A 27,470-nucleotide genomic window follows, 5' to 3' on the forward strand; every position below is an offset into this window, starting at 1 on the left:
GTTTCTGACACCAAAATTATTGCTTACGTCATATAAAGTTGTTTACAAAATTGCTAAGGCTCATTCAATACTAGATATGTTGGTTCTACCAACAGTAAAACAGTGCTTGGTGAATTTACAAAGCAGCTTAAATGGTTTCACTTATTGATAGTAATATAAGAAGTAGAATTTCTGTCCATATATCTGAAGACCTATGTGATCAGTTAATTAAGAAACTAAAATCTATTCAAGCAGATGAAGAACAGATATAATTAAGGATGCTCATAGGATTGCATATGTAAGATAATGTGTTAAAGTTGATGGTAGGAAAAAGTTGGTACCTGGGGGGCCGCTAGGTGGCGCGGTGGATAGAGCACTGGACCTGGAGTCAGGAGGACCCGAGTTCAAATCCAGCCTCAGACACCTAACACTTACTAGCTGTGTGACCCTGGGCAAGTCACTTAACCTCAATTGCCTTGCCAAAAAAAAAAAAAAAGTTGGTACCTTGCAAAGGATTTACAGAAATGCCACATGAAGAGAAATTTTCTTTTTTCTTTTTAATTTTTATATTCTAAACTTAAGCCCTCAAAAAGAGCATTTCTATAACAACATAAAATATATTTGTCATAAAAATATGAAAACATGAATCTCCATTAAAAGTATATAATAAATTTTATGTTACTTTGAAAACTATATTGCATTTCTGTACTTTATGAATTTCTTTTTGTTCTGCACATTTTGATCAGAATTCTCAAGTCTTTGAAAGTTGTTTTTCTTTATATCACTGCTATCATATAAATTTTTCTCCCATTTCTACTCATTTTAAACTCTGTCAATTTATACTACCCAGAATTCTCTTAATTCATTTTGTCATTTCTTTTGACAATAATATTCCATTACCTTTATATACCACAATTTGTTCAGCCATTCACCAGTTTTCTGAGAGGCATTCTAAGGCACTTCCTTAGAATCTAGTTCTCCCCATACCCCTCCCCTATATTCCTCTTCAGTACCAGCAAGGTTCTTTTACTTGTAGCTGTAACCTCTCAAATATTATCTTTCCTCTTTAACCCTTCCCTCTCCCTCTCCTTGCTTTTTTTTCCCCTGTAGAGTTTAATGTTTTTCTACATCACTGTGATTTATGTTTGTTTAACCTTCCTTTGTCCATTTCAGATAAAATAAAGATTCATCTAATGTTCACTCCTTCCATGTTAATATAGTCTTCTCATGCACATCATGTATGAGAAATAACTCTGTTCCTTTCTTCTTTCTATACTACTGTATTCTTTTTATCCTCTCTTCCCCTTCTCTTCAAACCGTAATAATAGAACAAGTCCACCCCTAGTACCTCTTTTTTCTTATTTAATTCTCTTAATACCCCTTGAAGACCTTAAATTTCTGCAAGGACACTTGTTTCTTCTCTTCCTATTAGAATGCTTAGCACTGCATCATCATATAGCTAGTCCTAACTGTTGAAATTAAATTTACTTCTCTAGATTTCTCTGAACTCTTGTACTTAAGAGTTCCAACACAGCTCTGGTCTTTTCATCAGAAATTTTTGAAAGTTCTCTTCCATTAAATGCCCATTTCCTCCTCCCCCTCCCCCATAGAAATATTCTCAACTTTGCAGGGTAAGTCATTGATTGTAAGCCTATGTATTTTTCCTTTTGGGCTATTGTAATCTAAGATCTCTGGTCTATAGTAGAAGTTACCAGTTCTTGTGTGATCCTTTCTAATATCTCTTGGTATTTGCACTACTTCTTTCTGGATTGTTGCAGTATTTTTCTTTGATAAAAGAGCTCTGGATTTTGGCTCTGTCGTTCCTGGAGGTTTTCCTTTTGAAGATTCATTTTTGGAGATGATTTGTGGATTCTTTTAATCTTCATTTGCCCTCTACTTCTAATGGATTTAGGCAATTTTTATTTAGAATTTCTTGTCCAGACTTTTTTTTGAATAATGGTTTTCATGGAGTTTAGTGATTTTAAACCATCTCTCCTTCACCTGTTTTCTAGATTAGTTATTAATATTAGATATCTTACATTTCTATTTTTTAATCTTTTTTTTTGTGTGTTCTTGCTGTGTCATGAAGTCATATATTTCTTTTTTAGCCATCTCATTTTCAGTCCAAACTATTTATTCTCTTTCCATTTCTTTTCTAAGTATTCATGTGGTTTTTAAAGCACGACCCCTGCCCCCTTCTTAAGTTTCAGTTTGTCTTAGTTACAGAGTTACTCTGTCCTTTTGGGGGGATCTTTAAATTTGCAGCAACTTTTTTATACTGGTTATTGGTTTGTTTATTATCTCTCTAGTTTTAGTTCCTAAATTGGGGCTTCATGCCAGGGCTAGGATCTATCCCCCTGCTGCATTTTTGGGTGAGGTAGTTGGCTCTTCATGGTCTCAACTTGGGTCACTCCCAGGGTTAAGACTCCAGAGATATTTGAGGTTCAGAGAACTGTATCTTCAGGGCTCTCCCTAGCATCTCAGTATAGAGTGCTGGACCTGGTCTCTGCCCTAGGGATTTCCAAGAAAACTTTCTGCTCTTAATGCCTCAAAATCCACAGCTTTTCAGGCTACAGTTGTTCCTGGTGGTGCTGGGAGGCTACCCTGCTCTGCTTCTCTCCCCGCCTCCCCCCCAGCCCCATTGCTTATGGGCATTTGGCTGACTTTTTGTAGGATAAAAAGAAGTCACTATAGTTTCTCATTGGATTTCTTGTTCATTATTCAGACTGGTGTGAACTTCTTAGCTGGACTTTTTTCTCCTATTAGATAAAATGTTGACATTACATCATCTTAAGTATAGTATGTTACAAGTAATAATTGTAAATAACACTGCTGGGGTAGAGAGGCAATCGTAACAAAGTTAGACTAGCATATATTTAGTGTATAAATTACTAGGTCTCTTAAATCACTTCTTTTAAACAGTTTCTCCTTATTACATGTTTCTCTTGTGGCTGTCTTGACAAGTTTGTCTTAATGGCATAGCTTTATCAGCCCTACCTTGTAGTTATAGTGCCTGTTTTATGATCCAGTGCTATAGAATCTAAAGATGTTAAAGTTGGTTAATTTTTTAAAAAATAAAATTATTTGGAAGGAGTGAAGTGGACCATTTTATTTTATTAGAAGCTAAGCACTTAACTGTCACATATTTCCCTTAGCTAGTAAGTCCCAAACCAAAACCTGAGTCTTGTTTCTTGGACTGTTGATGCTGGTTTTGGCTGATGAACATGAAAGTTTTATCTCTGGTGTGTCTGAGTTCACTCCTTAAGATTATATGTCTTAAAAGCTAAAAAATTTAATTATTTACTTGCAGAAGATTCTCACCCATTGCTAATTCTGTATAACTTCCTGTTATCTAGGGGTAACTGTGTGCATGTTTTGTGTATTATGTTGTGAAACACACTAGTCTTAAGAGTGTAATGGAGAAGTGTATGGTGGACATGAATAGCCTTATATATAAAGGTAATATAAGATGGTAATACATTAGTGGCAGGAGATTTCAGTGTCTCTGCCTGAGTTTTGAATAAGTCTAACAAAGATACACAAGGGGAAATAAGAAATTGAATAAATTGATGGGGAAACTAGAGCAGAAAGACTACTAATAAAAGCATATGCATTTTTCAGCACCATAACATTCTGGAGACAAAGGGGAATAGCGCTTCTAGATCTCAACTGTTTTATCAAGCAGCAGTCATCAAAACCATCTGATACAAGTTAAAAAAGAGCACTGGAAAAATAATAGATAAAGGAAAGTCAGAAACAATGAAACTCGACCTAGTGTTCGATAAACTAGAAAACATACATAACTTAGCTTCCTATTTGACGAAAACTTCCGGGAAAATTGGACAGCAATCTGGCAGATATTAGACCATTAGACCATTAGTACCATTACATGATACTTCACAATATAAATGGTAACTAGACCTTAATAAAGATCTTACTATAAAAAAAATTAGCAGATCATATGTCTCAGCTATAGGTAGAAGATGTATTAATCAAAAAGTGATTGAGGCAATTATAGAAGATCAAATGGACAAATTACAGTAAACTGAAAGGCTGTACAAACAAAATTAATAAACCTAGGATAAGGGAAGTAGTTTAATGGGGAAAAATGTTATCAATTTTCTCTGGTAAGGGTTTGTTATTTGAGATATGTAAACAACAGATGTAAGACCAAAAGCTATTCAACTAATAAATGTTATCAAAAGATATAGACAGTTCTCAGAAGAGAATTGCAAACTCACCTGCATGAAAAAATGCTCTGAATCCCTAATAATAAAGAGGAATGAATACCAAAAGACCCCTGAAGTTTCAAATCACACCTTGCAAATTGGCAAAAATGACAAGTCATTTTGGAGGGGTTGTGAGAAGTAAGGGGCACTAATTAATGGATGGTGCTATACATCTGTACCACCTTTATTAGAAAGCAATTTTGAATTGTGCACAGTGACAAAAATGTACACACTTTTAGTCCCAGAGATGCCATTACTATGCTTATACTCCAGAGGCCATGGTTAAGAGATTCCTCGTCTACCCCCAAAGTATTTATAACAGCATTTTTTTTTTTGGTGATAGCAAGAACTGGAAACAAAGTAGATGTCCATCGATTGGGAAGTGGCCAAACAAATTGTGGTATATGAATGTAATAGAATATTACTGTGCTTAAATAAATGACAAATATGATGAATACAGACAAGCATGGAAAAAACCGATGTAGATCAAGGTAAGCAGAGTCAAGAAAACAATAAATACATTGAATGCAACAGTGGAAATGGAAAGAACAGCCCTACAGAAAAGCAAACTGCAAAATTATAAAGAACAAGTATGGCTAGAAAGAACTATTAGAAGACACCTCCATCACACCCCTTTGCAAAGATGGGAGTGTACAATGCACATTTTTTTTTGACATTGATCCATTATGCTGATTTTTTCCTCTTTCATTATTTTCACCTTTAAAAGTTACCATTTGTTATATAGGATGGTAGCTAATTTGGCACAGTGGATAGAGCACTGGATGGAGCATTGAGGTCAAATATGGCCTCAGACACTTGTGTTTGTCCTTTGTTCTCAAAGAGGACCATGACATCAGGGAGATGATGACATGACTTGCAATTGACTTTGATTTGAGTGAGAGAGGGCTGTGCAAAGTCAGCAGCCTCACTTTCTCCTCCAGAGCCATCTGGGTCCAGTGGCCAGATATTCATTAGGATGACTGGAGATGGCCCAGGATGCAATAGGAGACCCTGTCCCTTTTTAGCTAAGTAAGGTCTTTTCAGGTTCTCACTTTGAGTGAGGTAACACCCATTCAGTGAATAGGCCTCTTTAAGAAGTGAGTCAAGAGATGTCCCCTTTAAAAAAAAATCTAACTGGGAGGGGAAGAGCCTCAGGGTTGCTGGCCAAAAGAGAAACAGTTAACTATTTGTATTTGTCCTTTGTTCTCGAAGAGGACCATGACTATCGGGGATATGATGACATGACTTGCAATTGACTTTGACTCCAGAGCCATCTGGTCCTGTGGCCAGATATTCATCATGAAGACTGGAGATGGCCCGGGATGCAATGGGAGACCCTGGCCCTTTTAAGCTAAGGTCTTTTTTAAGGTCTCAGACCCGTACTAGTTGTGTGACCCTGGGCAAGTCACTTAATGTCTGACTGCCTCAGTTCCCTCATCTGTAAAATGGGGATAATAATAGCACCTATCTCACAGGATTATTGTGAAGTAAATGAGAATGTAAAGTACTTAGCACAGTGCCTGTCACGTAATAAGCACTATATAAATATTAGCTATTATAATTATAGGATGGTCTCTGGAAGAGGGAGGAAGAGTGATACTGGGGGAAATTATGGTGATATAAAAAGGAAATATCAATAACACTTTAAATTTTTTTTAGAAATATAGATAATGGCTAGATATGGGTATTTACATGTATTTCAATCTCTGAGGTGGAGATTTTTAAAACAAAATCAGTGAATTAAATCATTGGATACAGGGGTAAAAGTAGTGAAAGAGATCATTGTATACAAGAGTAGAAATAACTTCGGAGAACATAGGCACAAGTAAACAACTCACCTAGTGTGACTTAACAATATTTGAATATATTCAAGATGCTCTTTAAGTGATGAAATACTGCCCTTTTGTATTAAAATTTTCTTTTATGAAAACTGAAGCATAGGCACTATATTTGGATTTCTTTTTTAAATTATGCTTAACAAGAATCTGAGAAGAATATGACTTGAGAAGTAAACGCCATTTTTTTTATCAGAACATAGCTATAAAATGGGAAAGCCTTGTTCAGTTAGAACAGCAAACCAGACCTCTATTAGCTAGAAATTTTGCTGCAATCATCTTTTATCAGAACCAAATGGCAAAATTAAGAAGCTCATTATCAGAGTTTGTTTCAGAAACTTAAAACATATGTCCTGGCGTTGATTGACTTAGATCAATCCCCTATGCCTTCTAAATGTGCAACGGTAATCCACAATGAGAACCGACGTTCAGAGTTATGGCCCTAAGGTACTGCAAGATTCAGAAAGATTGAATTACTGTATTCTGATTGTAATGTTCTTTAAAATGCCAGAAAGTGGAGTAATATATTTTGGAAAGGTATTTAATGATAAGGGTTGTGGTTAAAAAAATAAATTCTGCTTATGTCTGCAAAGAGGCATCATGGTACAGAATAAAGAAAGAACCTTGCATTGAAATCCAGGCCTGAGTTTGAATCCCAACTCCACTACTACTTAACTTTGCATCTTGGCCAAATCTCTTTACCTTCCTCACGAGGACTGTTTTCTAACATAGATCACTAAAAAGGAGTAGGAGGAGATAACTGGTCAATGTGGCCTCTATGGCCTCTTCCAATTCTAAAATCAGTGATGCTAAGTATACAATTTAATACCCTTTGACACAGCTTTATCACTGCTGTAGCTATACCCAAAAGAAATCAGAGAAAGTACAAAAGGTCCCATACATACAAAGATATTTATATATTTATATTCTTGTGTTGGCAGAAAACAGGAAACAGAGGGGATGTCCATCAGCTGGGGAATGGCCGAATAAATTAGGGTATATAAATATGATAGAATACTATTTTACTATGAGAAATGAGGAAATGGATGATTTCAGAGGGAATGGAAAGATATGAACTTATAGAGTGAAGTGAATAGAACCAGAATAATTATAACATCAATGTAACTGAATAATTTTGAAGACTTTTATTAACTGATGAAGAAAAAAATCATCAGAACCGAGAGAAGAAATCCTAGTAAAACACTGTAAAGCCAAACAACTTTGAAAACTGTAAGAACTATGATCAACACAGTTACCACCTGTGATTTCAGAGGACTGATAATGAAGCATACTATTTACCTCCTGACAGAGAAGTGATCATTTTTTGAGAGCAACATGAGACTCATTTTGAATCCCACCAGTGGGAAAATTTGTTTTGTTTAACTCTGTTTATTTATTACAAGGAATTTCTTTTTTCCCCCCCAGTGAGGTGGGCGATGGGAGGGAAAGAAAATAGATTTCTGTTCATCAAAAAATAAAACTTTAATTTTAAAGAAGAGAAAAAATGACTAAAGTATCACGTGATGATGTTATTAGAAAAGTTTATATTTGAGGTAGCTGTTGATAGACTCAAGTCTATCTTGAGTTTCAACCCAAGAGCCATAGTCAAACGTGTAAATTTGTTGAACTAAGCCCAACATTCCTTCACTCTATCCCTGTTTCTTGTTCCTTTTTTTAACCTATTTTTTGTCTTCATCATGGCTTTTGGTTTCTTTATTTTTCTCCCTTTTCCCAGCCCATCACCCTTCTCTACTTGGTCTTGACCTTGTGATCAGCTGCTTCAATACTAGCCCCTCCTCCTTGAATTGATTACCATCTGACCTATTCCTGCCCTATGCCCCATGAACCCCTTGTAATACTTGAATATTTTTGGAGGAAATAATGAAATTCAATTCAACAAACATCAAATCATGCTGATTAGATTTAATATTCCATCTAATGTCAACTGGGCCTGCTCTGCTGCTTCACAATCCTTTTTTTCATTTCTTACTATTGCATTCCCCCATGTGACTTCCAAATGTCTTAAGTATCCAATTCCATCCTCTCTCCCCTTCACTCCCAGTAAATGACCATATACTTGATTAAGATTTTTTTTTTCCTTATGAACTCCCTCAGCTCACCTGGTCCACTTAACTTGATGTCCTCATTCTCTCCTCACGTACAGCCTCCAAGCGTGGAAGGATCCTGCCATTGACAAAGCTAGCCCCTTTTCCTGTACCCTCAGCCTTTATCCTCATTCTCAGGCATTTTAAATTTCTTCCTCTCTGTAATTGCCTTCTTTTCAGCCTATAACTATGCTCAGCTCTCATTTTTAAGAAAAACAAAAACAAAAAACAAGTAACATTTTATACGAAAAGTGAAAAAGTGAAAAGTGAAGTAAGCAGAACCAGGAAAACAATGTAAATGGAATAACAACAATGACAACTCATGTAAATAGAATCACAAAACAAGTGAAACTGAATGTTGTGAAATTATGACCAAGCTTGACTCCATAAAAAGATGTGGACACTACACCTTCCTCTCTTGTGCAGATGTGGGTGTGGCACACTACATATGTTGAATTTGGTTGATAGCTTGGTTAGTTGAACCGCAGTCTATGTATCTTTTTCATTTGTTATAAGAGTTAGCTTGGGGAGAGGAGAAGAATATAGTGGAAAATGTAAGTAATATAAAAACAAGATAATCAGTTTCGAAAAACTTTTTTGTCACCCCATTTTCTTATTTTATCTCTCCTTTTGACCAGATTTCTAGAAAGAGTAGTCAGCCCTCCCTACCTCCAGTTCCTTCCCTATTTGCATCCATTCAGTCCCTTGTACTCAAACTCTTTGCAGTCTGACTCCTCTCTGAACCACTCTACTAAAAATTCTCAGCAGTCATTAACTTATTACTTCTATACACAGTGCTTCACACTTCTCCTTGCCCTTCCCCCACCCCGACTTTGACTTTGCTTTGGCATTTGACACTACGGATTACTTCCACTGGTTCCTTGGCTTTTGTGTCATTTCAGTTGATAAGCATTTATTAAGCTCTTACTATGTGCCAGGCACTATTTCAAACACTAGAGATACCCACCTCATATACAATAAAGGAGATGAACCCTACCCTTTTTAGTCCACAGTCTCCTTAGGGTATACATGTTCACTCTATGGGTACTCTATGTTCACTGTAACATAATTTAAATTCTAGAAAGTGAACTAATATATTTTGGAAAGATCTTCAGTAATCAGAGTTGTAGTAAAAAGTTTTTTGCTTGCTCCTGAGAGAGGCATCATTCTTTGAAGTTGAGACCTGAGTTTGAATCCTAACCTTGCTACTTATTAACTGAGTGGTCTAGTCCCTTAACCTTTCTCACTGGGTTTGTTTGTATATACGTAAAATAATAGGGCTGAATTTCAAGATCTCTTCCAACTTTAAATCTATGACCCTATGCTTGAGAGCAGAGTCTGACTTCTCTGTCTTACATAGCCCTTGCCCCCGTGCCAAGTAGGTGCTTACTGTAAATGTTTGTCAAATTGAATTGTTGCTCTTTTGTTAAAGTTCATCCTTAATGGCATGTAGGCATTTAATAGGAAAGTATATATATATGCATGATACAAGGAAAACAACACTGGATTTACTAGAACACCTGGATTCAAATACTGCCTGTTTCTACCTCTGTGACCTTAAACAAGTCACTTAACCTCTTGGACTTTTTTAAATGAAGGGGCTTGACTCAATATCTTTTAAGGGTGTTTTCCAGCTTGAAGTCTGATTTTATGATGTTATTCATTTCTGGTAAGTGACTTGTATTAATTTTCCAGGGCAACCAAGACACTAAAACTTCTCTAGTTAGCATTTGGAGGTGGTTAGGAAAAGGTAGGATTTCTGTCTTTATTGGAAAGGTTGAGTTCACTGTATTTTCTCACTTAGAATCTGTTTATCCTGTGTAAGCCAAAATTACCATGTTATAAGTCCTTACCAAAAAACCTAAATGTGATGTTTAACATACTTAGAATTAAGTAGTCACACAATTGACTTAACTATAGAGAAAGCAAGATCAGAGTCTATTATGAAACATTTGTTTCATTAAAGCAAAATAGCCTTAAAAGTTTTCTTTCAGTCAGCCATTAAGTACCTATTAAGTATCTATCCTTGCCAGATGCTCTGCTAAGTGCTAGAATCCAAAGAAGCAAAAACAAAAACAACATTCTTCTCTCAAGAAACTTGAACCCCCAAAATAAACTATGCACAAGCAAGATGCATACAGGATAAATTGAAAAGTAATTTCAGAGGGAAGGCCTAAGAACATGGACTGAGAAAGATTTCTTGCAGAAGGTGGGATTTTAGCTAAGACTTGAAAAAAGCCAGGGAAGCTAGGAGACAGAGATGAAGAGGGGGAGACTTCCAGACATGAGGACAACCAGTGAAAATATTCAGAGTTGGCGGATGGAGAATCTAGCACAAAGAACAGCTAGGGTGCCAGGGTCACTGGATTCTAGAAGGGAGTAAGTTACAAAAAGGCTGGAAAGATAGGAAGAGCCAAGGCTAAGGAGAGCATTGAAAGTCAGAGAATTTTATATTGGTCCATGCAAATTGTTTGAATAGAGTGATAATATGGTCTGAACTGTGTTTTAGAAAGCTCAATTGGACAGCTAAGTGGAGAATGAATTGGAGTGGGGAGAGACTTGAGGCACATGGGCCAATCAGCTGGTTATTGCAGTAGATGTGAGATGATGAGGGTGGTGGCAGTGTGCGAGAGGAGAGAAAAGGAGATAATCTAAAGATATTACAAAGGTAGAAATGACAAGACTTGACCACTGATTGGATAAGAGGCAGGGGGTGATGACAGGTTGTGAATGTCACCTAAGTTAGTGAACCTCAGTAACTGGGAAGATGATAGTGCTTTTGACAGTAATAAAGAAGTTTAGGAAGAAAACAGGGTTTGGGGGTAAAGATACTAAGTTATTTTGGGCATGTCGAGTTTACAATGTCTACAGGACATCTTAAATGGAGGCACCTGTTGAAGATGTCTTTCTGAAGGAGTGTAGCCACAAAAGGCAGGACAGATAATGATAGCAGGGATGGGTAGATCAATTATGAAGTGTTTTTTGAAAATGGGGGAGATGTGGGCATGTCTCTAGGTAGAAATGAGGCAGCAGACAGGAAAAGAGGAAGATACGTGAGAAGATAGGGATGAAAGAGAGACTGAGCCACTGGAGAAGAAAGGGTGTATTTGGATCATTTGTTCATGTAGAAAGGTTTGCCTTGGAAAAAAAAAAAAAAAAGGCCACCTTTGTGAAGGAGCTAATAGTGGGTAAAGGCATCTGAATTATTTGAAATGAGGTGAAGAGGAGATAAGGGAAGAGAAGAGTCAAGTGCCTTCCATCATGCCTTATGCATCTCCTACTTGATCTCAACCCTCCAGTGGTAATGAGAAGAGAAGAGATGAGCTCCTTCCATTGTTCCCCATCTATCTCCTGCCTGATCTTCAGGTGTCTCCTGACTGGTTTCTAAGAGTTTCCTTCTTGGTCTCCACCCTCCTGTGGGAAGAAAAAAAGTATCATTTCATCATACAAATCTTGTTTCCCACTCATTCCGTCTTCTGGTTTTCAAGGAGACCTTCCTCCTTCCTGATGATACAGCCTTTCTGGCCATCTCTTTTTGCACTGATTGCACTTCCCTTCCCCTCAACTCACTAGTCAAGATGGGGAAGTTGGAATACTTCTTCCTTTCCATTGCCATTTCTCAGTTATCTTCCTACTACTTTGATTCAGTAACCTCTCCTTTGAGGTTCATCCAATCCATATCTACCATCTAGTGAAAATCCTGGTAGTTGTTTTCTACAGACCTCCAGGACACTCACCTTCCATCCTCAATGATTTCAGTATCTGACTTGTAATCTTTCTCTCCTCACCAATTGATATCCTCGTATTAGGATATTTCTACATACATATTGACATGTTCCAAAACACCCCAACTTTCCAGTTCCTCAACTTATTCATTTCCCATTACCTACTCTTCCACCACACTTCAGCTGCACACAAAGATGGTCAAACCCTTGATCTCACCATCCCTCAAATGTATCGCCTCCATATTCATGAATTCTGAAATTCACTTTTCAAATCACAATCTGTTGAATTCTCACCTCTCCTGTCTTCCCTTACCAAACCCTACTCTTCATCTATACCATGACTCTAATCCTTTGGTTCCTCCCAAGCCATCACTCATGCACTAGCCACTCTCTCTTCCTTTCCCCTTCCAATTCAATTCTACATTGTCATCTTCTCTTGAGTCCCTTTCCTCCTTATATTGCCAATTGTGCCCTGCCAAGCCTCAGCCTTGTGTTGTTCCCACCATCTGCTGCCTTCACTTCTGTACATGTGCTACTGAACAAAGGTGGAGCAAATCATGCAACTGTTCTCACTGACCCCACTACAAATTTATGTTACATTACTCAACTAGACCCTTACTGCTGCTAGGCAATCCTTTTATACCTCCCTAATAAATTCTCTATCCTACTCAACACAACAGCTCTTTCAAACTTTGTTATCCTTTCTCAAATATTCCATGGCTGCCCTCCCCAGTCCTCTCAGCTGAGAACCTTGCTGGAAAATTTTACTGGAAAAAATTGAGACTATACCCAACAGCTCCCTCTTCTCCTCTACTTCTGTCATTCAGATGCCTTCTGGTACCATCTCCTCCTTCATCCCTGTCTCTCACATGAAGAGATAACCCTTCTTGTCAAGGCAAAACTATCTACCTACACAAGTGATCCTATTCCATTCTGTTTACTTCAGCAGATTGCTGCCTCTATCATCCTTCCCTACTCTTCCTTTCACTTACATTCAATTTCCCCCTGTCTCCTGGCTACTTACCTATTGCCTACAAACATACATATCTCTCCTGAAGAAGGTGGGATTTTAGTTGGGACTAAAAGGACGCCAGGGAGATCAGTATTTGGAGTGGAGAATGGACATCATTCCAGGCCTGGAAGACAGCCTGAGAAAATGAACAGAGCTGGAGGATGGAGTATCTTGTTCATGCAACAGTCAGGACTGACTAGAAGGAGAATGTGAAAGTCCATCTGTTTAACACCAGCATTCTTGATTTTATAGGACTTCAAATCATAGAATCCAAAACATCCACCATCTTAATTTATGTGTTATCTTAGCTTAGGACTGAATCACTTCTTGCCTGTATACTGTTACAGTCTTTTGAATGGTCTGTCTGCTTCCACACACTCTCACTTTGAACATTCATCCTCTACAAAGCTGCCAAAATAATCTTCCTAAAACATAGGTCTATTTATGTCAGTACTCTGCTGAGAAGCATTGAATAATTTTCTATTACAGTTAGGATAAAAACCAGAACCTGGGCAAGCATGTTGTCATGACATTGACATACAATACTGATGAACTTCTCAGGGAAACCAAATTTTGACATAATTCTCCACAAGCCCTTATGAGTGACAGTATCAAAGGCATTGGTCAGGTCAACAAATGCTGTGTACAGACCTCTGTTCGGCTCCTGGGATTTCTCCTGGAGTTGTCACACAGCAAACAATGTGTGGACTATTCCTCACCTCTTTCTGAAGTCACACTGGCTCTAAGGTAGATGACCATCTTCCAAGTGAAGCATCAACCAACTAAGGAATCTGGCAAGAATCTTGCTAGCAATGACTAAGAGAGAGAGAGAGAGAGAGATCTGCTGCGATTGTCACAGCAATCTAGGAAATCTATTTCCTTTACCTTTATAGAGATAGACAATGGAGACATCCTTGAACTCTAGAAGTATAGCACTTAGTCACATGGGAGGAGCTTAATGGCATTTAGAATCTCTTTTTCAGTTGCAAATATGTCTAGAAAGGGATTGACTTCAGCCTGAGGTGTACAGTCGATGGCTTCAGCATGGATTGATGGTTTGTTGAGAATACTATGGAAGCATTCAGGCCATCTCTGCGATCATGTCCTTATCACTAATCAATGTGGCTCCATCAGCACTGAGTAGTTGAGATGCACCATAGCCTCCAGTACATCATAAAAGCACTTTAGATTGTTACTATCAGTATAAATCTGAATTTCATCTGCCTTCATACTGAGCCAAGAATTCTTCATCTCTCTAAGCTTTGCTTGCACTTTACTTTTGTTGGAATTAAACACTGCCTTCTTAGAGATGGACGAACTATTCTACTGGCAAACCCTGTGGAGTTCTCATTTTTTGCTTTTCAATGAAAAACAAAAACAAATTCTCTAAGCATATGACAATTAATGTCTTCTATAATCTGGCTCCAACTTACTTTTCTAGCCTCATGTCGCATCACTCTTCTTCAAAAACATGCAACAGTCCATTTATTCCTTGTTCCAAACCCCTAAAGAAGAAAAAGCATGTCAGGGTTGCAATACAGCAAGTTCCTGGTGCCTATCCAGTCTCTTTCACTTCTCTTGTTAGAGAAGCAGGTGATGGGGGTGGGGTTTAGGGTAAGTGATCACAGCCACTCTGCCAGTAGCTTCTCTGGGATCAGAATTGCCATCCATCCCCAGGATCTTGCTCATATGGCTATTGATTATCTCTCACAAGGGGTATTATTACTCAAGTACTCAAGAATTATTAATCAAGCGTATTACTCAAGAATATGAGTTTAATGCCTACTAGGTGCCACTTGACTATAACATAGCATCAGGGGTGCGCAAACCCTAACAGCCCTTGCTTTGTCTCTGTTCTGTTTCCGTAACTCCATGTGCCATCTTGCATTACATTCGCATTACCAGTTCATACCTCAAATTTTATCCTGAGGGAACTCTAGAAGCCCAACTTCTTGCTATTAGTCTGTCTCTGACTTCAGTAGGGCACACACGTCTACATTGGAATATCAGCCTTGGCAACAGAGAGCTACTCTACGTAAGCATGTGCCCTTCATTTGAAAATCAAGGTTCATGGTAGCTTTAAGAAGTCAGACCACATATGAAGTGTATTAATAAACAGAATAAGATGGGATAGGAAATATCTTTTATCCCCTTCAACTTATACATCCCCCTCCCGTCCCCACACACAGCCTTTTATTATATTCCAAAAGCAGGGCACGTGTACATGGCTGCACACACTTATACATACCTGAGCACACACATGACCACATCACTTCTGAGTTTGGGGTCTTCTAACAAGTTCCATTTCCCCTTTAGTTAGGACTCTCTCTCCCACCTGGGTCACGACAAGAGAGGAACATATTTTCACCATAGTTGACTCTCAGTTTTGACTGATTTTTGTGTCTTATATGAATTTACTGACTGATACAGATTTGAGGCAGTTTTGCCTGAAGGTTGATAGTGCATGGTGAACTGTTTTGAGGAGGCTGTTAGCTTCAGACAAGAGTTTGTTCTCAAAGCAACAGCTGGCTTTTTTTTTTTTTTGTGATGAAGCAATAGATATGATTAGTCTACATATCACTTACTGAAACTACTAATCAGTTCCTGGCCAACCAGATCTAAAAGCAGTCTACCTGTGAGTAGTGTCTAACCCATGGGATAAAGAAGTTAAGGTTGGGGCAAGTAGATAAATTAGATAAAAGTGTTTAAAAATAAAATGAGAGCTTGGAAGTAAGCTTATTAGAGAGGCTTCTGTGGAGATCAAAAGAAGAGAGATATGCCAATCTCTTTCCCCACCCTTCCTAAAATAATTTTCTTTTGCCCCAGAGCAATTCAAATAGGATGTCACAAAGGCCTAGTTCATTCTGACCCAGGGCTGGGTATATCAGGAAAGTTAGGGAATAATGCATAAAAGGAAATTGGGAAAAGAAACATAGACTAGAGAGGAGGAAAAGATGTAGACACATTTGATAGTTTTCCCCCTCAAATTTAAAATTGCTTTGAAACCTATTTAAACAATTTGAAACAACTTAAAAAGAGTAAGAAATAGAGTAAGTATGAAGTTTAAGAATTACAAATATAAGAGATTACCCTGAAAATGGTAGGTACTCCATAAAAATCCATTGAGCCTAACAACCATGCGGAAATCCTCACCTCCAGGTTTTTCCAATTCAGCCTGTAAATAACCAACATCATTATCAGAGGCCTGTAGGTGATGTTGTATATGAAGCTCTGGACTTGGAGTCTAGAAGTCCTGAATTTGAATTCTACCTCAGACACTTTGCTAGCTGTGTGACTCTGTGCAGATCATCTAACCATAAATTAAAAACTAGAAGGGCCCTTAGTGGATATTGAGTCCCACTCTTTCATATTACAGATGAGGAAATTGAGTCACAGAGAAGTCATACAGTTAGTAAAGGTCTGAAGTAGGATTTGAAATCAGATATTTCTGACTTCAGGTACAGTGCCCTATTTACGATGCTTCTCAGTCTCAGCTGAACCTATCTCATGGGATTGTTGTGGAGATCAACGGAGGTGAAATGGAAAACTTTTTGCAAATCTTAAAGTGATATAAAAATATTAACTACGATTGGCAGTAGTATCTTACTACATATGAGGGGGTGACCAAAATTTGGATAAGATTAACAAGATTAAAAATATTAGATCTCTGTTCTGCTTTGAAGATAGTTCCTTATAGATGGCATAAACATCTGAATTGACACCCCATGGTAGACTTTGTTCTGTCACTGATAATGTCTCCTTGATGGAGTAGGAAAGACTATCCTTGCCCTGACTTCTCATTGACAGACCAACCAATAGATCACATTGAAGATGACTGGTTGAATCTCAAAAAGGAGAATAGACCTCAAGTTAGGGAAACAAAGAGAACCAAAGCTGAGATGGATGGGGAGAAGCTGTTCCAAGACACACAGATCATTATTTTCTAGAGAGAAGCCTGTGGGATCCTTCCAGGGAAGCTTGTGGCTTCTGGGAACTCAGTGTCCCCAGAGAATGCAAAAGTCAGAGACAAGAGCGTAGTGACAAGAATTCTTACACCAGACTTCTGCAGAGAAGTGGGGGATGGTTCTAGGAATAAGCAGGAACTGATGCTGAAAAGGAGAAGGAAAGAGATGTATGATAGGGAAGAGCAAATCTACACCAACTTATCATTTGCAAGGCTGCAGTTCATAGGGTTAGAGCAGTGAGGAGACACAGTGGATAGAGTGTAGGCCTTGGAGTCAGGAGAACCTGAGTTCAAATCTGACCTCAGACAGTAGCTGTGTAACCCTGGGCAAGTCGCTTAATCCTGTTTGCCTCAGTTTCCTCATCTGTATAATGAGCTGGAGGAAGAAATGGCAAACCACTCTCTCATCTTTGCCAAGAAAACCCCAAATGAGGTCACAAACTGACTAATTGACTAAACAATAAAAAGTTCATAGGATCACAGATCCTGGGAGGGATTTTAGGCATCCGACAAGCAAGATCTTCTTCTCCTTTAATGTTGGTCCTTTTGAAATAATGAGCTCAGTGTCATCATAGGATTTAGAACTAGAAGAGATCTAAAAGACCCATTAAGTCCAATGCTCTCATTATACAGATGAGGAAATTGAGGTCCAATGATGTTATATAACAGGAGTATTAAGTGGCCGGGCTGGAATGTGAACCAGATGTTCTGACTTCAAATCTAGCACACTTTCCATTGCACCACAGCCCCTCCTTAATATTATGGAAGAAAGTTCTATTGGAAAGGGGAAAAAATAGAGAATTCCTGAATGAGAAGCCTTTGGTCCCAAAGATATTTGTAAATTCTCAAAGTTGTAGTTTTGGATTGAAGGGCTCCTCTTTCAGAGGGGAGAGACAGACAGAAAGACAGACAGACAGAGACAGAGAGAGACAGACAGAGAGAGAGAGAGACTCTCCCCAACTCTGTTTTTATTTATTCAGTGATTACTATGTAGCAGGCATGGTGCTAAGTTCTGGGGCTACAAATTCCAGCAAAAGGAGAGATAGCCTCTGTCCTCAAGGAGCTTACATTCTAATGGAGGAAGACAATGTATAAAAGAAAAGCTGAAAATGGGAGTGGTGGGGAGGAGGTGCTGCCAGTTGGGCATGGTGGTAAAGCCCAGAGAAGGAAGGATCACTGGCTGGGTTTGGACTTTTCCCCAAAATGCAAGTTCTAGAAACACATCCATTGGGAAAAGTGGGCTATGTTGGTGGAGGGTTGGGGTGGGGATGGGGAGAGAAAGAAAGAAATAGCTGAGGCAAGGTGGCAAGGTCATCATCTCCACTGGAATTTTATTGTGGCAAGGCAATTTTACATTACCCTGATAAAATCCAGTGTCCATTTCATTAGGCAGCAAGGTGGCACAGTGGATAGAGCATTGGACCTGGAGTAAAGAAGACTTAACTTCACAAGTTCAAATCTGGCCTCAGACACTTACTAGCTGTGTGACCCTGGATAAGTCACTTAACACTGCTTGCTTCAGTTTCTTCATCTGTAAAATGACCTGGAGAAGGAAATGGCAAACCATTGTAGTATCTTTGCCAAGAAAATCCCAAATGGGGTCATGAAGAACAACAATCCTACTCATCCAAGTGGCTTTTCCAAACCTTTTCATCTTTCCTCAAACCTCCTATGTCTCCCTCTCCTCCCAACCTTTCATCTGAGAACCTTGCATCATGTTTCCCTGAAAAAAACTGAGGCTATTCATTAAGAGCTCCTTCTTCTCCCCTCCTTCTCATTCAACATAATTCAGATGCCTTTACCCATAATTCCTCCTTCACTCCTATCTCACAGGAAAAGTTGGCTCTTCTTGTTGAGGCAAGCCTCTCTAGGTGCACAAGTGATGCCCTTACATCCCTTCTTCTCCAGCAGATTGCCCTATCTGTCATCCCCCCTCTCACTAACTTTCAATCTCTTCCTCTCTATTTGCTGCATCCCAACTATCTATATGTCCAAGTCTCTCCCATCCTCAAGAAAACACCAACTGATCTTTCCATACCCACTGGCTACTGTCCTCTCTGTTTCCTCCCTCTCATAGCTAAACCCCTTGACTAGGTTGTTTACAATAATGTCTCTACTTCCTTTCCTTTCATTCTCTTCTAAACTCTGCAAGAATGGTTTCCAGTTTCATTATTCAACTGGAACTGCTCTCTCCAAAGATACTGATGATCTCTTAATTGCTAAATCTAGTGGCCTTTCCTAATCGCTCTTGACTTCTGCTGTCTTTGACACACTGTCAATCTCTTCTCCATGCTCATTTCTCTCTAGGATTTTGTGGCACTATTCTTTCCTGGATCTTCCCCTACCTATTGTACCATTCCTTTTGAGTCTCCTTTGCTGGAACTTCATCCAGTTCATGCCTACTATCTGTGGGCATTCCCTGAGGCTCTGTCCTGTATCCTTTTCTCTTCTCCCTTTATACTATTTCATTCGGTGATCTCATCAGCTCCCATGGATTCAATTATCAGCTCTATATGGATGATCCTCATATTTATTTGCCCTAGCCCAAGAGTGGATAACCTGTGGCCTCAAGGTCCTCCAGTTTGGCCCTTTGACTGAATTCAGACTTCACAGAACAAATCCCCTTAATAAAAAGATTTGTTGAGGCAGCTAGGTGGCGCAGTGGATAGAGTACCAGCCCTGGAGTCAGGAGGATCTGAGTTGAAATTCAGACTCAGATACATAACACTCACTAGCTATGTGACTCTGGGCAAGTTACTTAACCCCAACTGCCTCACCAAAAAAAAAAATTGTTCTGCAAAACTCAGGCTACAGGTTCCCCACCCCTGTCCTAGCCCTAAACTCTCTCCTGACTTCCAATTTTGCATCCCCAACTGCCTTTTAGACATCTGGAACTAGATGTTCCATAGACATGTTAAAATCATTATGTCCAAAACCAAAATCATTATCTTTATCTCCAAACCCTATCCTCTTCCAAACAAATTTCTCTTTTATTGCCAACGTTACCATCCTCCTCCTTCCTAGTTATGCAGACTAGAGACCTAGGTGTCATCCTGAACTTCTCACCCTCTCATCTTACCTCCTCTCTTGTCCAATCAGTGATCAAACTTTGTCCTTTCTGGTTTTGTAACATCTCTATGCATCCTTCTCTCCTCTAACATTGCCACCCCTCTAATGCAGGCCTTTTCACCTTATGCCTATCACAATAGCCTAATGATTGGTCTGCCTGCCCCAAGTCTCTCTCCACTCCAATCCATCCTCCTCTCAGATGTCCAACTGATCTTCCTAAAGTGCAGCTAGGTGATACAGTGGATAGTGTGCTGGGCTTATAGTCAGGAAGAACTGAGTTCAAATTCAGCCTCAGATACTTACTAGCTCTGTGACCCTGGGTAAGCCACTTAACTCTGCTTGCCTCAGTTTCCTCATTTGTAAAATGACCTAGAGAAGGAAATGGCAAATCACTCCAGTATCTTTGCCAAGAAAGCCCCCAAAGGGGTCATAGAGAGTCAGTCATGACTGAAAAGAACTAAATAATAATAACAAAAATACAGGTCTGACCATGTCACCCTTCTGTGTTCAATAAATTGCAGTGGTTCTCTATTACCTCCAAGATCAAGTATAAAATCCTCTAATTGGCTTTCAGAGCCCTTTACAAGCTGCCTCCTGATCAGTCTTTTTACATTTTATACCTCTCCATGGACCGTATAATCCAGTGACACTGACCGGCACTCTCTTTTCCTACTCTGAGCATCTGCACTGATTATCCCCCATTCCTGAAACTCTCTCTCTCTCTCTCTCTCTCTCTCTCTCTCTCTCTCTCTCTCTCTCTCTCTCTCTCTCTTCATCTCCACCTCTGAGATTCCCTGACTTCTTTAAGTTTCAGCTAAAATTCCACCTTCTGCCACAATCCTTTCCTAGTCCTCTTTAAACTTAGTGCCTTCCTTCTGATGCCCCGATTAATCCTGTGTATATCTTGTTTGTGCAGGTTTTTTGCATGTTGTCTACCCCATTAGACTGTGAGCTCCTTGAGAACAGAGACTGTTTTTTTTTTTTCCTTTCTGTGTATCCCTAGCACTTAGCATAGCATTTGGCACGTAGTAGGTGCTTTGACTGACTGACTGACTGACTGAATGAATGATAGATAGAAACCTCTCAAAATGGAGGTACTGAGAAGAACTCAGCAATGGGAAAAGGTACCCACAGGGATGGAGGGACACTTAGAAATGCCTCCTTGTCTTTTTTTTTAGTACTTTTGAGGTGGTTTGGGGTAGGTAACCAATAAGTCTATTAAAGATATGTCACAGGAAGTCTTCTGCTGGGTCATGGTCAAGTTTGTAAAACAAAACAAAACAAAAATAAAACTATACTGCCTTTATATTGTTCCTTGTTATATAAAAATCACTACCAGCGTGGGGCTGGACAGGGGCGAAGTATATAGAATGAGGATTCTAATATAGAAGAAAGAACATGGGAAACTGAGTTCTTCATATCGTCTCTACCATTAATTGTGGGATGTTGATTAAGGGGTTCCCTTAGCTATATGTAAAGGTGAGGCTCTGTTGCTTTTCCCACAGTCACTTAAAATTAATTGCCGTTGTAATATAAGAACACCTCTTGACTGAATCAGTCAAACAAAGCTCAATGTGAGCAGCCTATACGCCTCCTTGAATTAATCAAAGCCATTGTGTGAGAGACTTGGTCATGCTCAGAGGAACAAAGAGCTATGTCAGAACCAGGTAGAGATTGTAAGGATCTGGAAATGGAGAGGAAGGAGTGGTGTTATATACAGCTGAGCTGGAAAGAACCAGAAGCTCAGGAGCAACCTGTAAATGGACAAATAGGAGGTAGAGCTAAGCTGTGGCAGGGAAGGTCCCTGCTGAGGAGGAGAATTGACTACACAGGCATCTCAGAGCAAAAGACATCGGCTGATGCCACCAGTTGTACCCAGCTATTCAAGATCGGACGGAAGTTTCAAGAAAAAGGTCTGCTTTTTGTTCATGTTCCTCTCTCTACCTATCCTCATGACTATCCTCAAATACTATAGTATAACTGTTTCATTACCCAAACTGTTTCATTACCCAAATGTTTGCAGCAGTCTGAATCTTGCCTCAGCCACAAAAATGTGGAGTTAACTAGAGAGAGATATAAATATAAATTAAGACAGAGAGCCAAACTTTTGCTTTGATACTAAGAATTTTCTTGAATGGAAGCTTGGAGCAATTCTACTTGTTTTCCTAAGTTTTCTCTAAAATAAATTCCCTGAAGTTGTTGAAGGTGGAACCACATGGACTGTGGGGGCTATTGTATGACTCCTCAGTTTAAAATGTGCTAATTATTGTAATAGAGTATTATAAGTAAAAATCAAATAGCTGACCTAAATGATCTTTAAGATTCCTTTCCTGACATTTTAAGTGGAAAGTGCCAACCTAATATATTTCAGGAAGGCTTGAAACTACTCTACAATTTTAATGAGCATCCCATTCCCTAATATTCTAGGTATAGGGTACATTCCTAATAATTTTCAGGAAGGCCTGAAACCATTCTACAATTCTTTTAATTGGCTTGTGAAATGGCTTAATTATATTACAGAACCCACTGAGATTGCCTAACTATCTGGTGCTTTTACCTTCCACCATCACATTTTTTCTCTAATGACCTCTCACCTAACAATCTTCTTCTTACAGTGTTACCTACACTCTTGTGCTGTTGAGACCTGTGTGTCTGCCATGCAAGATTTTGTTTGGATGTTGAATTATGTTGAACAGATGGCTTTTTATTTACTTCCACCAAAGTGGTACTTTTGTTTTATTTTATCTTAGAAGTTGTTATTTCCCTGGCTTGGGAGCTGTTGCTTTCTTTTTTTCTTTTGCTTTACAGGTCACTTATATAGTACATATATACACATAACATACCTATGTACTTAACACTGGAAAACCAAGCTTAGAGAATTTTTAAAAAGTATTTTGAAGCACATTTTCCTTTTTCACAAGGAAATGCTTGGTTAGAGAGGAAGCTGGGGCATTAGAATTAGAGTCAGAGCCTGCAAAACATCATAGCATCACACTTAGTGCCTGGCTGGGACCTTCTCTTGCCCTTTTTTGGCCATATTGTAAGAATGCTACACAGCCACGCTTCAGTCCTAGGAGAAATAAGCCTGAGGCTTACATTGCTCAGCTGTTTGGCATAATGTGCTATGATTTAAAAGCCTGTGAGAAGAGTCTCCCTATGTGGCCTACTCCCATGGAATGTCATCAGAATAAAGGACTTTTTTTTTTTTTTGGTTCTCTGGGGAAGGAATAGTTGCATGCATTCTAAAGTTTGGGCAAGCATCCATAAAGTTAGTTATTCCACCTTTGCTTCCATGACCAGATCTGGAAATAGCTCATCCTTAGATCACTGTTGGCAACCAGCGATTTCCAGATGGTAGTAAGAGGGAATGTGGGATGGGTATTCTAGCCCAGAATCATAATCAAAGAGCCTCATAGGTTAAGAAACCTCAGAGCCCAACCAGTCCAATGCGTATCAGAACGGGAATATGCTCTAGGAGACCTGGATCAATGGGAATATAATCATTCCATGAAGTTATCTGTTATGCTTTCAGCATAACTATTCAGACGTTTTGAGTTAAGATCTCCCTCTCTGCCACTTCTTTCTGTTCTTCCTCATTCTAGCCTTTGGGGCCAGGATGAACAAGTCTCATCCCGTGTTGCGTGGTAGTCCTTCAAATATTGGAAGAGATCTGGTTATGGTGGCTCACACCTGTAATCCCTGCTGCTGGGGAAAGGTTGAAGCCAGCACATTGCTAGCAGTAGAGATGAAGCTGATCACTTCTCAGGAGTAGAGGGTCGCTAGGCTGCCTGAGGAGTGATAAACTGGCCCAGGTCAGAAAAATGTTAACGCCTCCATATTGATCAGTATTGGGTTCAGCCCCATAAGTGGCCACTGTACTTCAAACCTGAGTGAGAGAGGGAAACAACGTACTCAAAAAGCCCAAACAAACAAATAAAAAACAAATATGGGAAGAGGGGTATCATATCTCTCCTAAGTCTTGTTTCTGGTTTGAGCATCTCTAGTCTTTCCATCTATCCCTCGTATGGCATGGTCTTTAAGCCCCTTGATCTTCTGGTTGTTCTTCTCCGGACTTGTTTGCCCGTGTCTTTCTTAAAATGTGACTTGGGTCCTCATCTATAAAAATGAGGGGATCAGAATGCATGGCCTCGAAGGTGTCCTCCAGCCCTCAATCTATGATCCTAAGTCATGCCCAGAACAGAACATAGTTCTCCAGGTGTAGAGTACAGTGAGATGCCACCTCCCTCCTTCTAGATATTACTAATGTAGCCTAAGATAGCATTAATTTTTGTAGCAGTCATCCTTCTTTCACATGCCACTCCCACCCCCAGGTTGTTTTTAATAAACAGCGTTGTCTAACTATTCCTTTCCTAACCTCTACTTGTGAAACTGATATTTTAAAACCAAGTGTGTTGTTGTTGTTCTGTTATTTTCAGTTGTGTCTGACTCTTCCTAACCTCATTTGGGGTTTTCTTGGCAGAGATACTGGAGTGGTTTGCCATTTCCTTCTCTAGTTCATTTTACAGGTAAGGAAACTGAGGCCAACAGGATTAAGTGACTTGCCCAGAGTCACACAGTTACTAAGTGTCTGAGGTCAGATTTAAAATCAGGAAGATGAGTTTTCCTGACTCCAGGCCTGGCATCTATCTGCCGCCCACCTAGCTACCCCAAATCCACACGTGGAATTTTACATTTCTCCCTGTCAAGCTTCATCTTAGCATTGAGTACTTAGCACAGTGCCTGACACGTATTAGGTACTTAATAAATGATTATTGATTGATTGTGTCTTATTAGATTTGGCACACTGGCCGACTGAAATCCTATGCTTTAGAAGCATAGAATCCATAACCCAGAAGCATTGGGGGATAGAAGGCAGGAAGGATAGCTGTCCTCTTCACTCTGGGAGAGATTTTGATCACATTTTCTAGCTTTTGATTTACCCTGATTAGACTAAATGAAGTCTAGAATGTCCTCAACAGGGATAGGCAAACTAGGGTAGCAGGCAATAAGGAGTGGTACCAGAAACATTGTTAGTAATATTTTAACCACTCCCTGTCCATCATTGTTTTCTCTTTTTTCCTTTTTCTCACTCTTTCCCTCATTCCTTTCTAGCCAATGGCACTGATAAAAATAACTTACTCCTAGTGGTATCACTAGAGGCAGCTTGATGGCTCAGTGGATAGAATACTGGGCCTGAAGACCCGAGTTCAAATCTGGCCTCAGACACCCACTAGCTGTGTGACCCTGGGCAAGTCACTTAACCTCTGTTTGCCTTAATCCCCTGGAGGAAATGACAAACCACTCCAATATCTTTGCCAAGAAAACCCTGAATGGGGTCATGAAGAGTCAGACATGTCATTAGGAGTTTGAAGATCTCTGTACCAAAGGGAAGGCCCAGAATTTCAAAAAGGAGGCTTCAGAGACTGATACAAGATAGTAGATGGAAGCACAGCCCTCATTTAGCCCATAAAAACAATAAATAGCAAAGAACAACAACAACAAAAAGCAATAAAAAACCCCACCCAAATACCTCATAACAAAATAAAACCAAACTAAGGTTTTAAATAAGCAAAACAGCAATTTAAAACTACCACAGAGAAACTGACTCAGCTAAAGTACCAGAAGCAACCGGCAATGGGAAAAAATAACAAAAAAAATCTTAAAAAGTATCCTCAAGTGAATAAATGACATGTTCAAAAAAGTTAAGCAAGAATTAAAAATGCTAAGAAAATCAGAAGACCAAATAAAAGATCTTTGAGTTAAAAATCAGAATAAGAAATCAAATAAGAATTCAATGCTTTTTTAAAATGAACTAAAGGAAATGATAAAGAAAACTAATCAGTAAAGAGAATACACTAGAAAACAAAAACCAAACAAAAATATAGAAGTGACCAACAGCAGGCTTGTCTGTGTAGAAATTAGAACTGTACATGATACAGAAAGAGAAGAACACAAAGGCTCAAGAATCATTGAATTCTCTAAACCATTTGAAAACATATAGATCCAAGTGACACACTTAGAATTTTGTTGTTGAGTCATTTCAGTTGTGTTCAATTCTTTGTTATTCCATTTGGAGTTTTCTTGGCAAGGATATGGAGTGGTTTGTCATTTCCTTCTCCAACTGATTTTACAGATAAGGAAACTGAGGCAAACAGATGACTTGCCCAGAGTAAGTATCTGAGGGCACATTTGAACTCATGAAGATGAGTCTTCATGACTCTAGGCCCAGAATTCTATCCGCTGAGCCACCTAGCTGGCTACACCCGGAATAGACAAATCACAATTCAGGATTACTTTGGATTATTGATATGGCAGAGAATTTCAATAAACAAAGTACTAAACACTATATTTCAGCTTACTGTGTTTTATTGGCTCCGTAATTTCTATATTCATGGACCACACTTGTTTGTAAATGATGCATTCATTTATAGTCTACAATCCACCCTTGCCTTCTTTGAAAAGATCATTGTGATCTTAATGATGGTTCCTTAGAAAATTATTTCTGTACTTCTGGCAGCTTATAAGATTTCTTCCTTATCAATGTGGTGTTAGAGTTATAAAGTGTCTAAGTATGTTAAAGGAGGCAGCTAGGTGGCTCAGTGGATAGAGCCCTGGACCTGGAGTCAGGAAGACCGGAGTTCAAATCTGGTCTCAGACACCTCACTAGCTTTGTGACCCTGGCAAGCCACTTAACCTCTGTTTGCCTTAATCTACTGGAGAAAGAAATGGCAAACCACTCCAGTATTCTTGCCAAGAAAACCCCATAGACGGTATTGGTGCACTATGGTCCATAAGGTCACAATGAGTGGGATATGACTGAACAGCAACAACAAAGTATGTTAAACACTTGGTTCTTCCTTGTCATCATCCTGTGGATTCTTTCTATCTTTACCTCACTTTATTTTGCCACTTCTGGGAAATTTCTTTGATTTTCTGAATTACAATGTTCAGGTATATCTCTTTTTCTTTCTTTTCTTCCTTCCTTCCTTTCTTTCTTTTTTTTTTTTTTGATGAGGCAATTGAGGTTAAGTCACTTACCCAATTAAGTCACTTGCCAATAGCTAGTGAGTGTTATGTGTCTGAGGCTGGATTTGAACTCAGGTCCTCCTGACTCCAGGGCCAGTGCTCTATCCACTGTGCCACCTAGCTGCCCTATGTCTCTTTTTCTAAATAAATATTATTGCAAAATACTGAATAAAGCACTTAAACATAAAATTCAGTATATTCAAAACCCCCTCAAAAGAAACCCCAAATTCTCTACTGTGTTCAAATGGTGTTTATAAATGAAATGTGAAAATGATTTAAAGCCACAATAATGATAAATATAATAAGTCATATCAGCAAGAAAAAGTAAAGATTATATTCTTTTATAATTAGATGTAGAGAAGCCTTTGATATAATATCCATTTAAATGAAAAAAAAAAGCCAAATATAGGCATAGAAAAATCTTTCTAAAATATGATTAAAAAGTATATGTTTGGGACCACAAGCAAATATTATTTACAATGTAGAAATAATAAAAGTATTTCCAACAAAGAGGTTTCAGACAAAG

The sequence above is a fragment of the Vombatus ursinus genome, unplaced genomic scaffold (assembly GCF_900497805.2).
Source record: "Vombatus ursinus unplaced genomic scaffold, bare-nosed wombat genome assembly UNPS02014813.1, whole genome shotgun sequence".
NCBI classification, from domain to species: Eukaryota; Metazoa; Chordata; class Mammalia; order Diprotodontia; family Vombatidae; genus Vombatus; species Vombatus ursinus.